Source organism: Equus asinus, chromosome 10, assembly GCF_041296235.1.
Source record: "Equus asinus isolate D_3611 breed Donkey chromosome 10, EquAss-T2T_v2, whole genome shotgun sequence".
Classification (NCBI taxonomy): domain Eukaryota; kingdom Metazoa; phylum Chordata; class Mammalia; order Perissodactyla; family Equidae; genus Equus; species Equus asinus.
In genome coordinates, this window is record NC_091799.1 from 33,227,413 (window position 1) to 33,244,266 (window position 16,854).

Below are 16,854 nucleotides of genomic sequence, written 5' to 3' on the forward strand. Positions count from 1 at the left end.
GCTAACTGCTGCCAGTTCTCCTCTTTTTGCTGAGGAAGACTGGCCCTGAGCTAACATCCGTGCCCATCTTCCTCTACTTTATATGTGGGATGCCTACCACAGCATGGCGTGCCAAGCTGAACCCCGGGCCACTGAAGCAGAATGTGTGAACTTAAACACTGTGCCACTGGGCCAGCCCCTACGGATGCTATGTTAATATGAGAGTACATCTCTTTCTCAAACTAACACCAATGTCATACTTAATGGTAAAAGCTAACAGCATTTTATCAAAAACTACGAAGAGGATTCTAGCTTTCATCACTTTTTTTCCTTTCAGTGTTTTTGAGAAATAATTGACATACAGCACTGTATCAGTTTCTCCATCACTTTCTAAGAATAGTTTTTTGGCAGTTTGAACCAAGAACTAGGCAATATTATGTTTATTTCTTAGCGGTATTCTCAATTAAAACAAACAAAAATGACAACAAAAAACACTAGAGAGAAAAAAATGGAAATAAAAAATCCAGTTAAAATAACTATACTATTATTTTCCTATATGTGAGAAACAAGTATGATGGAAAAATATATAATTAAAATTTCTACAAAATTAATTCTTTAATTAAGGAGAAAACTTAAAACAATGAGAGAGAATTTAAATAAAAATGAATAAATGGAGATATACGTTTCTGATAGGATGACCCAAGAGTGGTTTCTTCAGGTTAATTTATGTATTTAATGTTACTCCAAGCAAGACCTTAACATGGGTATTTGGGGCCTATTTTGTGGAAGTATATGAAGTCAAGAATATGATAAACATTTTTAAAATTGTTTTTTTGAGGTATAATTAATACAGTAAAATGTACAAATCTTGATTTTACCGCTCAAATGTATATACCCTTTGTGACCACCATACAAGATGTAGAACATTTTCATGTCCCTAGAAAGTTCCCTTCTTCTAGAAGGGCATATCTTTTCTTCTTATCGAGCAGCTAGAAAGGGAGCGGGGAGGCTTTTTGCTTTGATGCTATCAGGAATTTAACAGAATTCAGGCTGGTTTGCAGCTTCAGTTAGTTTCAGGTTGCATTTGTTTTCAAATTTCTTGAGAGTGAAATCTTATCTGTGCATATAACAACCTTTTCCTTCTAGTGGACTTTGGGATCTCTATTTGCTTTCCAGCTTTCCCCCCAGATTCCCAGATGCTTCTGCCAGACACTGAGCAGAATTCCAGTGGGAAGAATTGCTGGAAGGAAGGACTAGTTCTGCATGTGGGTTCCTGAGATTCTGTTCCATTACACCAACTCACATGGCATATTCATTACACCAGTTAAAAGTTTAACTGGTTTCTCCTTACCCCAGAAGATTCTTTATGCCTAAACTCAGCAAGTGCTCTCAGGAGAAAAGCAGTCCAAGGTGTCTGCTCACCCAGGAAGGACCTGTCCCTCACAGGAAGTCTTTAAATTCTTTTCATTCATAGCTCTCCAATGTGTTAGAGCATAAGAATGTTTAGTTTATCCATCTTTTCCTAGTTATTCTGGTGAAAGCAATGGTCTGTCACAACCTTCTACATTTTAACCTGAAGTAAAACTCTGCAGTAAAATTGTGGGAAAAAAAAGAACTATGAGGTGACAGTTGCATCATCGAATTTTAGAACATATCTTAATTTCATACTGTGGTATTGGTACAAGAATAGACCGATGTAGTTTAGTAAAACAGAATAGGAAGTCAAGAAACAGGCAAGGTTTTAGCTTGTGATAAAGATGGTTTTCCCCAAAACTTTGCAGGACAATGTATTACTCAATATAAGGCAGAAAGTACCTAATTGTTAAAAATACTTAGAGCCTTTCTTCACTCAATACTCCAAAAAGAGATCGCATAGGAATTAATTGGAAAAATGAAACTATAAGATAAAAATTTTAAAAATACAGTAGAATAGATTCTGCTTATGGGGTTAGTAAAATATTTCTAAGCATTAAAAATTAAAGAAAAAATAATAAGGGAGAATGAAAAATAGAAATTTTCTACCTTGAAAATTATAATAAACAAATTTAAAAGTGCAACTCTAAAACAAGTAAAATATATTTGTAAAATAAATGAACAGAGTGTTATCACCCTTATATAAAAAGCTCTTATAAATCAATAAGAAAAAGGCAGATGGGAAAATGTTTTAACAAGTAATTCAAAAACAAAAACATACAAATGGCTTAAAATATATAAAAACATTTATATCATTAGTAGTCAAAGATCCCTCTTATAGCATTTTTTGTTTCTTCTTCCCCTGTGGTAGAAAAATAACCTTAATATGCAAATAGATTTTAAATGATAATTTAAAAATCAATAAAAAATTAGTCAGGGAGTGAATTGCCTAAAACATAGTTAACATAAAGTGTTTTTGAAACCTACTGTTCTTCTATTCAGTCTACTGCACTAGCTAATGTTTTCTGTGCCCATTTTGTGGTACTAATTTTAATATATTTCTTTGTGAACATTGATTTTCCCAGAACTCATCAGACCATAGGTCTGGATAAGGTCACTCTAGTAATAAATTCCACTGCCACTTGCCCAAGGCTGACAAAGGACATCCAGCCCTTTCAAGTCTTACTTGATTATTTCTCTGTTGTCTTACTTCAACTCATGTTTTTCCACCCTGTGCACCCTTTTGAACGTCTGATGTCCATGAAACTTCCTGAGAATTGTGACTCAGAGTCATTCCTGCTGCTGGTGTCTACCATGACAACACTGATGACATTGCCAAAAGATGGTTTCCCAAATCCTCACGCCCTTGGGGTGCCTGAACGACACTGCAATTCCTTCAGTCTTCACCAAACCAAAGCTATGTTACGTGGTGCAGAAGTGGGGAGCCTGCACCCTTCCTGAAGTGTATGTCACTCTTTGGCATCTGGGCAACACTATGCTCCTTTTTCTCCTTTGGAGAAATAACTCCTTTAACTCTTTCCTACAGTCCTACTGTCTGTTCCAAGGTGCCAGGCTGGGAACCAAGACCGAGTTACCCCCTTTTATTCCATCCCAATTAGAGAGCAGTCTCCCAAGCAAAGCTCATCTGAACTTTCTCCACACAAATGAATGCAGACAAATGGACACCTGGTCCACTCCTTGTCTGTCATGTCCGGATATGAATGAATCTCCTTTAGCGTCATCTTCAATGCACAAGGCTGAGTTAGAAATGAATGATGCCCCATTCCCTTATCTCTTCCTGAATTTTCCTTCACAGATGTCAGGAAGGAATGAGTGAGGCTCCATTCCTTTATCTATTTTTGAATTTTCCTTCACATGTGGTGGAAACTCTTCTTCAATGCTGACTGTACTGCTAATACTGCGTTGACCTCAGCTATCCTATTTTGCTCAGAGGCCCTCATTTTCTTTCTCCTTGTGATAAGTCAATATCTTTACCTATATTCCACGGCTATGGTGAAGCGCAGCTGACTGACTAGAGAGAAACCAGTGGCAGAGAAGCCCTAGACATGCACAGTGAAAATCTGAAGACTAAAGCAATGAATCAACTAAAGAGGCAGAAACCTGAATAAAAAAGAGGACTGACCTTCTGAGCTTTTGTCCCTCGGGGAGTATTAGTTTTACCTTTCCTGCTAACATGATGGCAACCAGGCTGGGAACTTTGGATAGATTATTTATTCAATGTGACAGCCCCCCCCCCCACCCCCGCTTTCTCTCCCTCCAACCCTTTACCCATGACCTTTCCAGACTCTAAGTTTTTTAAAACAAACTTCATCAAAGAATCAGAATTAGGTGAATAGGCACTGATTACCTGAGTTACCTTTGTCTCTCCTTGTCTAGAAAAAAACTGTAAACATTTCCCAGATGATCTTTTGTTTTTCAATTGAGACATAATTGACATACAATATTATATTAGTTTCAGGTGTACAACATGATGATTCAATATTTGTATACATCGTGAAATGATCACCACCACAATAAGTCTAATTAACTTCCATCACCACACATAGTGACAAATTTTTTCTTTTCTTGTGATGAGAATTTATAAGCTCTACTCTCTTATGAGATTATCTTTACCCATGGAAATTAATGGCATCAACAGCAGCCTTTGAAAAATGTGAAATTATCTCACTGATGCTCAGAAAAAAAGTTCTGTCGTTCCAACTGCCTGTGTGGTAGAAGGAAAAATTAGTTCTTGAAAAAGGCCTGGATTACAGCTTTCTCTTGTTAAAAGAGAGATTGCTCAATGGGAAATGGAAGATCACAAATCTTCCACTTTTGGAACGAAAAGATAGTTATAATACCCTAACAAAAATAAAACCTCCTCCCTCAGTGAGCTAGTCGAACACTGGCCTGCTTGAAGAATGTGCTAAGTTAAGTAGGGAGGCCTGTGAAGCAGTAATTACTCCAAGGAGGCTGCAGGGAAAGGAAAGTACATTCCAGACACCTAATCATTTACAATTGAGTTTAATGAGGTAGTAATTTACAGCTTTGGGGGTGGAAGTATGGAAAGGTCCCTGCCAGGAATTGGGCAGACTCTTTAAAATCCTGGAGTTTAATGAAGGCATTGGAGGGTGGAATCATACAGCCGGACTTGTGTAATTCCATCTGCTCAGCGCTTGGACAGGAAGTAAATGACAGGGCACTCGGGACCTACATCTGGAAACAACATGTTTCAAAGGATTTTATAAATCCTGCAGTAAAAGAAGAAGAAGGAAGAAGAAAAAAACAGAGGTGAAAGGGCATAATTATGGGGCCATGGGGAAGCACAACAGGGAAGGACCATTATAGGTTCTTTTTAGTTTGAAGAAATAACATTTTCTAATGTCAAGGTCAGTCATTGATAATAATTGACAAAACACGCTTGTCAAGCCCAATATGAAAACAGAAAGGACTGAAATTTCCTTTCTGGATAGAATTTGGGTGAAGCCTACAAAGTAGTTCAGGATCCACTGAACTTACCTGAACACTGCTTTTCAGTCTCCTGGTAATATTGTCTTCTTTATCGTCATTATTTCTTGGTTCATAACACCCTGGGTTAATTTCGCATATTGTTCACAGGTACTTTTGAAATACAGCCAGCACGTGATGGGGTTTGTCTTAAAGAAATGTTAAAGGCTCAAGGCAGAATTCTGGAATGTGGGGGCAAAAAGTAGCTGCTAGACTGGCCTTTCGTTGTGACACACCAACGATTGACATATACATAAATCAGGATTTGTTTTCTTCTCACTTAGACTAAAAGGCTTTCATAGTTCATTTTATGTTACCCCATTTCCACTTTCCCAAGTAAACCTCATGCTCCCCAATTTTCACATGCTCAAAAACATTCTCCTGTTTCTAACGAAGCTTTCTCATTCTTTCCTTCTCTGGTTGTTTCTGAAAGTTGGGAAGAAAGTTGAAGGAACAATGAGGGTAGATCAAATGGAATAAAGAGGAGCCATTACATTTCTTGACTTTCAAGAGCATGGATCCAGGTTAAAACTCATTCCTTCATCAGGCTATTAAAAAATATTTAAGAGGGAAGTATTACTTGACTTGTGTGCCAGGCAGGCAAGTCTTGCTAGGAAGAGAAATCGGACTCACAGCAAACTATGCTACTTGTCATGATCATAGTCATATTCACAATCGTAATCACTGATAGCAGGGCTTGAGCATGTACTCTGTGCTGGGTGGTTTACATGTATTATTTCATTAATGCTTTCAGTAATCCTGAAAGTATGAAACAGGTCATTCTTATCTCCTATTTTGCAGATGAGAAAACTGAGGCTCATAGAAGTAGCTCAAGGTCACTAGGATAGTTGGTAGAATGGAAAACTCAAACTCAGGCCTGCCTGATTTGAGAGACTATAGTGTTTACTCACATGTTATATTGCCTTGACTTTTATGTTTGGATAGCAGATTGTAGGGATTTTAAAAAAATCTGGCTGGAAGGCAGAATGATGGTCCTAATGACATCTAAGGAAACCATTCCATTCCTCCAAAAAGCTCTATCTTTAAAGTATCTTGTATGACATTTGTACTAATGAATACAGAAGGAAAAGGAATGTTTTTTTTTCTCTTGTAATATCTTTTTATCTTAGAATCTGGCTAAAAGAAAAGGGGAAATTAGTTTTCAAAAGCTTTATTTTCCTATTTTCCAGAGAATGAGTTGTTTCCCATGTCTTAAGTTTGAACACAATCTTTGCTGATTAAAAATCATAAACAAGTTTTTTAGTTTCTCAAGAGCTATAGTCTACTTCTTGAAAGTCTGGGCAAACTCACTACACTGGAATAATAATTATTCTTTGGAAAGCTATGTTGCCTATCCACAATAAGAAACATGTGACAAGGTATTTAGTTATGGTTTCAATCCACATGAACTGGAAAGGACTTTCAAGTTAAATAAATCTTCACGTGTGTGACAAAAACAAGTTTCGATACACTATCAGTAATGCCAGCAGTGAAATCTGAGATCAGAAGTGCTAACGAGGGTGGAAAAAATGGAAAATTTTAGTATTAAGCCCTTATTTCTCTTTCTTTCTGGTTTGCGAGTCAACAGCCTGATTAGTGGAATTTCCTTTGGTACTGCTAGTTTATTTCCAGTTTTAAGAATATTATACTGCTAACTGTAGAAAAACCAATCCATTACTTGGAAAAAGTATACTTAGTGACTCACAAATGACACTATTTTCTCCCTTTAGAAGATCACAGAACTACTAAAGTAAGCGATCTCCCATTCCCTTCACCAGTGAATACAACCTTGTGTTGGATTGTTGATATCAAGTGTTACTTCCATGATGCCAGCGTTGTGATATATCTATATATAATTACAAACACAAATTAAAGATAAAAATCAAGTCTACTTACTGATTCTCTTTTTTATCCTTTGGAGAAGGAGACAAATGTCTCATTAATCCAGCATGGTTGGGGGTTGGGCTCTTCCATTAAACAGGTTTTTTCCCAGAAATTTTAACTCTTCAAATGCAGACTTTAAAAGTTTGCAACCAGATTCTATGGATATCTTTCTAAAATGTATAAGTTATCTGTTTCCTTTCTTGAAAAGAAAATACAGAATACAACTTAGTCTGATCTTCATGACCTCGAATCCTTGTTCTAAACAATTATCGTCTTATGCTACCCTGTATGTGGCTGTGTTGTAGGAGATGCACTGTTGACGTGTGAAGGGCTGTTGAGGAGTACAGGGCTGTGCTAAGGCTGAATGAAACCACACTAGGTCATTTAAGTTCTTGCGAAGGCTTTTGGCATTTGTGTGTGCATAAGCATGGGGGTGTGCTCCCACTAGTATCATCCTCACAGTTGGTTGCCTTTAAGCTTCTGTGGCTAGAATACCTAACCCTAAACTTGTGGCTCTGAGAGAACCCACTAAGCTCCTTGTGTGTAAGCTTGGGCTTTGTGACATCTGCTTAGGTCATTTGGAGGCTGTGGTTGTTCCATTTCTCATTCTGGATTGTGTAGTGGATATCCGAGACTGCCAGATTACTCACCCCTGAGTAAGCAGGGAATTTCTCTAATGTTATGCTTATTTTGCAAACTATTAAATGATTCCACAAATCTCCACCTCATATCTTCCTTCTGTTATAGACCTTACCTCACTAATGATACTGCCATCTATTCCAAACATCCTTATTAGGTTGTAGCATGAACCTTTAGGTACATGATTTTAAAGTCAGGTAGATCTGGGTTTGAATTTCGGTCCCCCAACTTGATAATTGCATAATCTTAGACACAGTAATTTATTTATCTCACCCATCTATTTAACAAATATTTACTGAATATCTTTTATGTGCCAGGCAATGTTCTGGGCCCTTGGGATAGAGTTCTTGGAGACTAAAGCCTAGCTGGGGGAGATAGGCAACACATAGGCAAGTAAATATATGGTACATCAAATGACAGTGGTGCAAGAGATGTGGAGGATAGAGAGTGTGAGTGATAGAGATAGGTCTGAGGATGTTTATGAAAGTTGTTTCAGCGGAGTGGTTGGGAGGAAAGCCTGACAGGAATGCATTCAGGAGAGAAGGGGAAGATTGGGATTTAAGACTCCATGTATAGTCAACCTTTTAAGGAAGTTTTGCAGTGGAGGAAGGCAGACATGTGCTATGGCAGCTGGGAGGGAATGTGGGGTCAAGCGAGGGTTTTATTTTAAGATCTAGCATTTTTGTATGCTGATGTGAATGACTCAGGAGAAAGAGGGAAATTGAAGATGCAAGGGACAGAGGAAACAATTGTTGAAGTAGTGTTCTCGAGTTGGCAAGAGGGTTGAGATCCACTACACAAATAGGGGGCTTGGCCTCAGCTTGGAGGCTAAGAGTTTATCCACAGCCACAGGAGGAATGGCAGAGAATAAGGGTACACATACCAATAAGTCAGTCGATGGGGTGGTGGGAGTATGTCAAAACCTTTCTCGATTGCTTCTGTTTCCTCAGTGAGAAGGAAAGCAGGCTCATCACCTGAGAGAGACGATGGGGAGGAATGTTGGAGGTTTGAGGAGAGAGAAAAATGTACAAACTAGTTCTTGCAGAACAGGTGAATGAATGAGTTGCAAAAATAGAGTTGAATTGCTGTGAGGCTCTACGGGACCGTTTGAGGTTAGTGATCATCAATGTAAAGCTAGATCAGTTATTTTCTTTTTATGCAACATACTTCCCCTATTTTTCTACCTTTTTTTAAAGTTGTAATACTGTCATTGTCTCTGAGAAGCACTGGATATTTCTGCCTCCATCCTCCCCTCCAGATTCCTCCTTCACAATTTCTTTCCCTTCTTTCTCCATCCCTAGGAAAGTAAGTTAGTGGTTTTCGCTTTTGAATTTCCAGAAAAGCTTGCACACACCTCTACTGTAGCACTCTTCAACAAACTGCAATCATTTCTCTGCATTTCTGTCTCCATCCTCACCCCTACTATGCATGAACTTCTATTCCTAGCCCCTGGTTCAATATCTTCATACTACAGATTTTTTGGTAAATGTTTACTGAATGGAGGAAGGAAGGAAAAATAGAAGTTCTGCCTCTTATTTCTGTATTTACAGTCCTTATAGGTGTCCTATTTCTGGTATTCAAAGGTTAAAAAGCAAATCACCCTTCCCTTTGTGTCTCTCGAGATGAATTAACAATGATTTTTCTTTGGATTTATTTTGGCAAACCCATTTATTTGCTGAATATTTGTTATTTTCTGCTGGTATGTCTGAATGATGAAGAATATTTTTTGGCACCTCTTTAACAAGACAAAGTAAAAAAAGATTTATTTTCTAACAACTGTTTTCCTTCCAGATAATGGCAAATTACATAAAGCATTTCTAGGTCAACCAAGGCAACTGAGAAATTTTGACATTGACCACGGCTGAGGCAATTTGCTGTGGAGATGGCTGGAGGCACACATTGGTTCCTGAAGCCAGTTGGGGGGCTGTAATTGATTTCAGATGTGCTCTGAATAACACTGAAGATAAATGTCCCAGAGGTAGATTATTGCAGAGCTTTTTAGCTGTTTCTAATAAAATTTTCTTTAAAATTCCAAGATATTTTTTCCTACAGATGCGTATAATAATTCTAGCATGAACTAGTGGGCCTGAATGAAAACTACACGTTTGTTAATAATTTTCCATTTCTCCCTAATTATGAAAGGAATTCATGGTCTTGGTAGAAAAATTGAAAATTACAGATAACTATAAAGAACAAAATAGAAAGAATCACTGGTTATTTACATACATATATTTATCTAGTTAAGACCATACGGAATGTAGTTTTGTGTATTAACTTTTATGTGATATTATATCCCAATCTTTTGCTCTCATCATTACAATTTTTTCAAAGTATGCATTCAACAGTCTTATAATATTGTATGGCAGTGTTTTTGGTTTTTTTTTTTACAGTTTTCCATGTAGTCTTGGGGATTCATAGAGCTGTCTTGGGAGCCACACAGGGCTTGGGGGAAGCAGGAATTGAGAAGGAGGCCACTGAGCTGAGCTGGCTGGAGGCACCCCTTGCATTTCTCAAACAGAGACGCTCCATATTTAACTAATTTATATATTGGGCTTCCGCACAAAATTTTCCTTGAAGAAGAGTTCCCAATTATATCAAAATTTGAAATCAGTTACCGGTGAGCCATAGTTTATTTAACCATTTTGCATTTGTTGTATATCCAGTTTTTCTCTAGTTTAAGTAATATCATGGACAACTTTGTACATATACATATATGCATATAATTACATAATATAAATATAATATATTAAATACAATTATGTGATATATAAGAATATATTATATATTTTAAATTTATAAAATATGTACATATATAATTATTTCTCTGAGATGTATAAATAGATACAGACCCAGATACCGGGTCAAGCATAGATACTGTTATATTGTCCTAGATAAATATGGCCTGGAGAATGGTTGTGCAACTTCAACTCCTGACAGCAGTGTATAGAAGGACCTGTCTCATGGTACACAAAGTCCCTTTTCTTGGTGGTATTTTCCATTTGCTGGTTGAAAAGCAGCACATCACTGTTATTTTAATAAGTAATTATTTTATATGGTGAGGCTAAACTTTTATTCACATGATTATAAGTGATATTTTCTTGCATGAATTTTCTTTGCTAATATTTCTGTTGGAGCACTGGTGTTTTTCCAGTGGATTTTAAGGTTTATAAGTATGCTTTGTTTATTAAGGGTATTAAGCTTTTTTCTTATTTGTGGCTATTTTTCCAGTTTGTCACTTAAGTGTTATGATATTTTTTATATCATTTAACGTTTTTTATGGAGTCCAATTTATCAGTTATTTGCTTTATGACTCTTTCCATGGCTTTTACACTTGGAAAATCTCTTTCCATTTACTTAGATATTCACCTGTAATTTCTGATCGTCCAATAGTTTCATTAAAAAAATTAACATTAATTCACAAGAGTTGATTTGGCATTAAGATATGTTTTGTTTTTAACTTATCATAGCTAGGTTTTGTGCTATTTTTTTGAATAATCCATGCCAGCCTTTTTGGATTATTAATGCGTAAGGATGCAATTGATTTTATATATTGACCTTTGGTACGACAACTTGGCTAAACTGTGCTGTTGACTCTGGTAGTTTACTTGAAGGGTTTCTAAATGGAAAAAAATATCATCAGGAAATAATTATTGTTTTGTTGCTTCCTCTGCAACGTGTATGCCACTTATCTTTTCTTCTTCCCTTAGCCCTCTGGTTGGGGCATCTGGTGCAATGTTGAATAGAAGCACGTATTGATTGTGGGTATCCTTATCGTGTTCTGGTCTTCAAAAGGAACCCTCCATCTTCTCACAGTTTGGGGTAATTGTTGTAGACTTTCAAAAGATTCTGTGTATCAGCTTAAGGAAGTTCACTTTTATGTTTGTTTGCTAAGAATTCTTTAAAATGGTGAATTACTTTTCAATAATAAAAACGTCATATCCCTCATCCATTGAAATGTTCATTTCTCTTTTATTTTGTTAGCGATTGAATGACACGAATTAGTTTTCAGATGTGAACCCGTCTGAAATTGGACACTATATATTATTTATTTTAGACATTGCTGGGTTTCAATTTGATAATATCTTATTTAGATACTTTTTGATTTATATTTTTAAGTAAGACTGGCTTGCTCTCCTTCTTGCAGTACTTCAGTATGCTTTTGGAATAAAGATTATATAAGCGTTATAAAATGAGTTGGGGAACGTTCCTTATTTTTTTATTCTCTGGAAGAGAATATTTCGTACAATTAGTCTGCAAAACCAACTGGGCCTGGTTGTGTGTGCGTGCATATATGTATCATAATAAGAAACTTTTATTCTGGTAGGTGGTTTGCAGAGGTGGATATGGGCAATGGGGCAAGGGGAGCACACCCCTGTATACACATGAAACTCCTCCAATCAAGAGTTAAACTCTGTCTTTTTTTGAACCAGGGCTGGTGTACCTTGCTTTGGCCAATAGGGTACAGCTGTAGTTCTGTTGTGCTAGCTGTGGGCCTTAAAAGACTGGCAACTTCTGTTGTGTTCCCTTGAGATTGGCTAGCATGTAAAGAAACTTGTGCTAGATTACTGACTGATGAGAGTCCACTGAGAGAGAGAAAGAGAGAGAGAGGGACGGAGAAAGAGGGTGGTCCAGCCAGTCTGAGTCCAACTTGCCATGCCAGCTGAAGCACCAGACACTGCATCAAAGCCATCTTGGAACCTCCAGCCCCAGCTGAGCTGCTGTACTCAACACGATGCGGGGTGGAAATAAGTTGTCTATTCTGAACTCTACCAAAATTTCAGAATCATGATAAGCAATAAGCGATTTTTGTACTAAATTCTAATGTTGTACTTGGGTCTGTTTCTGTCTCTTATCGGTTAGTGTGCTTGATATCATCTGTTTTTCTTCCTGCCCATCTCTCACATTGTTCTTAATATTGTTTTATTCATATTTTAGTCTGGTAGTGCAATTCCCCCTTCTTATTCTTGTTTTTCAAAATATTGTAGCTATTCCTGTCTGTTTTTCCTTTCAGGTGAACTTCCGGATATTTCTGTCAATTTCCTAAATGCTTTGGAATTTTCATTAGAATTGCGTTAACTGGATGGATTAGTTTGGGGAGAATCTTTGCATGATTATCTTTACAACCTAAATCCTGATTTGTCTTTTCATATCTTCAAATATTTTTACATTCTTTAGTGATTTTTTTTTTTCAGGGAAAGAGTCACCCTGAGCTAACATCTGTTGCCAATCTTCCTCTTTCTTTTGTTTCCTCCTGAAATCCCCAGTGCATGGTTGTATCTCCTAGCTGCAAGTCACTCTAGTTCTGCTGTGTGAGCCACAGCGTGGCAACTGGCAGATGGGTAGTGTGGTTCCGCGACAGGGAAGCGAACCGGGACCACTGAAGTGGCGAGTGCCTAGCTTTAACCACTAGGCCATCAGGGCTGGCTCCATTCTTTAATGATTTTTGTGGGCTTTACATATTTTATTTACTCCTTCATTCACTCATTCATTCGTTCACAGGGCACCTTTCTTATTAAGCTCAAATTTGTAGCCCACTGCTAGCAAATATACAGAATTTACAGAATGTGCTTTGTATATTAATCCTATCATCTGGCATTATTTTATTCTCTACTTTGCACTCTTTTTCTATTTATTTTTATTTTATTGTGGTTCTGATGTTTTATGGCAACCTGGAGTCCTACTGTGTACATTAACGGCTGAACTTGTATACCCCCAGTTTGCTTGGTCATTGGACGCAGGCTTCACTGATAAGGGTACGGCTGCGGGTGAAGCAGTTCTAGGCAGATAAGGCTGACCCTGAAGTTGCTGTCAGCTGGAGGCTCACAGAGCACGAGCACAGCACAGAATGTACTGACCACATTCCTCTCAGCTGAGCAGCAAGGCCAGTCTTGAAGAAGGACCTGGGCAGTGTATTGCTATGTTCACCACAGGCCGGTGCTGAGAAACTTGGGGAAGTCCCGTCCGTCGCCCTGCCAAACGAGGATGGACAGGTTGTTCTCTATAATATCTGCTGCTCCTTGCTGTTCTGAATTCTCTGTTTTTCTCAACCACAGCTTTTCCTCTTTTCCCTGATGGATGTTTATTTAACTTGCTTTAAAGTCACTAGAGAAGCTTGACTTACAGCTTTGATGTGAAGATTGACTGCAAGACCCTCAGCATGTAGCTGTTCACACATAAGCCACAGCAAGGCACAGCCCTGATGAGCAAGAGGCCTCATTTCTGGCCCTGGAAGGAGATCCCAGATAAATTGCATTCATGGCTTTACGTTTAATGGAAACCTCTTGGCGTGCCACTGCTGTATTCTGTCATCTTTCTGCAGTGTTTCTGTGGCTTGCAGATATGCCTGTAGTTCTAACTCCCAGGCTTTCTGTAAGTAAATAGACCTAAAATTTCATTAATGCATGGTTGACTGCCATTGCCATTTCTCTACACCCAGAAGAGGATGTCTCTGATATTTTCAATGGACAGTTTTGTCCTTGAAGCAGTTTAATCAAATTCAGCTGATGCCATCATTTTAAAAAAGTCCATAAGCAAAACAAAATTATTTTTCTCTTTTTACATTACTCTCTCTCCATTCATCTTAATTATGTTCTCCTTAGGACCATTATCTAATAAAAGGAAGGCAAATTTAGAAATGGATATGAGTGTAGTAGAACCCCAAATAGGTTTTTATTAAAAGAAATTATGTAATTAAACCAAGTTACAAGCATCGACTTTCCAAAGAAGTATAAACATGTATTTACAATCGGATACTCTTAACAGCTAATTTAAAACAGGAATCTATGATCAAGACGTTTTAAACTCTCCTAGGTAATGGCAACTGTTTATTTTAGCAATGCCTACTCAGATTTGGCGCTACCAAATTTGCTTTTAAAACTCAGTATATAAAATGTTCTTTCCCAGTATTCCATTAGGGTATTACTGATATATAAAACTAAATAAATAAAGACTCTAGAAACTATGAATAATAGGAGGCCATGTTCCAGAGGACAGAAGGAAATTCCACCAGCTGCAATGACATAGAAGTTGGGTTGAAAGTAAAAGACCATGACCTATGCACACTTCCCAACTAACACCATTGAGCATGGTGGGCGGGAAAATAAGGCAGAAAGAGATTTTGACTCATTTCAACTGTGGTCTTAGCTCTGAGAGACAGAAGATTCCTGGCCACAAAAAGGTCAACTCCCCGCCCCACCTCATATATATGAATTTTTTTATAAGGGTGCCAAATATACTTCCCTCCCTTTCTCAACTTCCTAGCCCCCATCAGATATCCTCTTTTTTCATGGCAGCATGGATTAAAGGGGAGGAGTACAAGGATGTGTTATTTCCCAAGATGTGTATTTGCTTCAGCTAAGAGGTTATATGTCAGGGAAGAAATGAAAAGAATGTGGAGAGTAGATGGAAGCATTTCAGGGTAGTATTCCTCAACAAAATAAAACCTTAGGCTGCATCCAATTTCCTATTATAGTCAGAGACCTGGAGCCACACTAGAAGCTCTGTACATCACTGTGTTTGAGATGAGTTCCGGTCAGGATGTAAATGAATGGAAGAAGAGTGAAGATAATCTACCCATTCTGGCCGTGGGCAAAAGTAAGGTCTGAATAGATGTCTCCTTGTTTTAGCATGAAAAACAAAACAAAATAACATGAGACCTACGAAGTATTCTTAAATTTGCACTTTTCATACCATTATAACAGGTCTTTTTTTAATGTTATTAGAAACATTTTAAACATATTTTAATGGCTATATTTACACTGAATGGATGTATGAATATTTTCTTAGCGATTTCTCTGTTCTCAGATATTTGTATTGTTTTTCACTAACATAAGTATAGATAGGACAACCAAATCTGTGATAAAGATTCTACTGTAATTAAAATTTTTTGTTAGAAAAGAATCCTAGAACTGGGATTATTGGTAAATGATTATTAGTTTTCAAATTATCTTACTACACACTATCTAGTTACTTTCAAAAATACTGTAGCAGTTTTTGCCACCAGCACCAATGTATGAGAATGCTTATTTTAGTAGATGGTTGCCAGCAATGGGCTGCTTGTGTTTGTTTTCCTTTAATTACATAATTGGTGAAAATTTATATATTATTGTTGTAACCATTTCCTTAATTAATAGGAAGGTTGAACATTTACAGTTATTAAATGTTGACATTATTGGAAGCAATGATTATTATACTTTCTCTTTTTGTGAAATCCCTGATCATGTATTTCCATTTGTTCTGCTAGTAAGTTGGTATTAGAAAAGATTTTAATGGTCCAATTTTCCATCCAGGTAAAAGGGGAAGACGATTTTGTGGCAGTTGAATGATAGGTCATATCCATAAATTAAACCATGAAAACCATAATATCCTCAGTATTTTTGAAGGCCTATTTTTATAACTTAAATATCTATGATTGAATAGTAGTAATTCTACTACTAATTACTTTTTCGCAATGTGTAACTGTTCAATGTATTAAATTAAAAAATTATTTTAAAGTAAGTACTATATTTTGTTTTGTTAATAGACAGGAAAAGCGAGACTTAAAGGGACAGAGCTAGAATTCAAATCCAATATATGTGATCCAAAACCTAGGCTTCCGTTCTTTGGGCAAAGTGCTTCACCACATTCACGTCTGCAAGTTCGTTTCAGAGGCATTACATTCTTTGTTGAGCTCTTGGCTTTCTGTACGTTTAGCTGGTTTTGTTTTAAAAACAATACTTCTTTTTAAGGATGGAAATATAATCTTACAATTAATCTCTATCCTAGGAAAACTAATAACTTTTGCTGGGGCAATAATAAAAATAATTATTATAAGGACAGTAATAGGGACCGTTTGCAAGATATTTCATATTTTACAAACTGTTTTCATATATCCATATTTGCAACATATTTTGAAATAAAAATAGAATTTACAAAACAGCATGTATCTCTGATGTTAATTTTGTTATAAAATAGGTATGTCTTCACCAATATATGCAAATACATGCATAGTCAAAAGATAAGTATAGATTCCAGAATGCACACTGGTGAGGTTATGGGTAATTTTTAATTTTGGGGAGTGTCTCTTTATTTAAAAACTAAAATATTTATGTATTCTTTTAATAATCATTGCCCTTAATCTTTTTTATATTTTTAAAGCAACCAAAGAGAATTAAAGGCAAACACTAGACTTAAACATTTTTTAAATGGTTACTATATTTGATATTAAAGAACCCACGCAATTTTATCAGAAACACATAGGAAACCTATAGTGGGATAGCAAAAAAGTATCACATATGATCCTTATAATAATCTAAAGTAAACAGGACAGATTTTTTTCTTTTTTACAGGTGAAGAAACTACAATTAGGAGAAGTTTGAGTGATTTTCCCAAACTCGAGCAATTAATAATTCATTAAGCCAGAACTAGAACCAAAATTTTCTGCAAATGAATAGG

The 16,854-nt window shown here is 36.8% G+C and overlaps 1 protein-coding gene across 6 annotated transcripts in view; it reads left to right on the plus strand.

Moving 5' to 3' along the window:
- The first annotated feature begins 13,204 nt into the window (after positions 1 to 13,204).
- LPAR1 (lysophosphatidic acid receptor 1) overlaps positions 13,205 to 16,854 on the plus strand; it is a 218,424-nt gene continuing 214,774 nt past the window's right edge. For 2 of the 6 annotated variants that reach the window (XM_070519011.1, XM_070519014.1), the window contains exon 1: positions 13,205 to 13,412. The gene's annotated coding sequence lies outside the window, so the exon portion shown is untranslated. Of the gene's footprint in view, positions 13,413 to 14,899; positions 15,016 to 16,854 lie in introns of those variants that run through there. The other 4 variants (XM_070519013.1, XM_070519020.1, XM_070519015.1 and 1 more) reach the window with 4 other exon arrangements.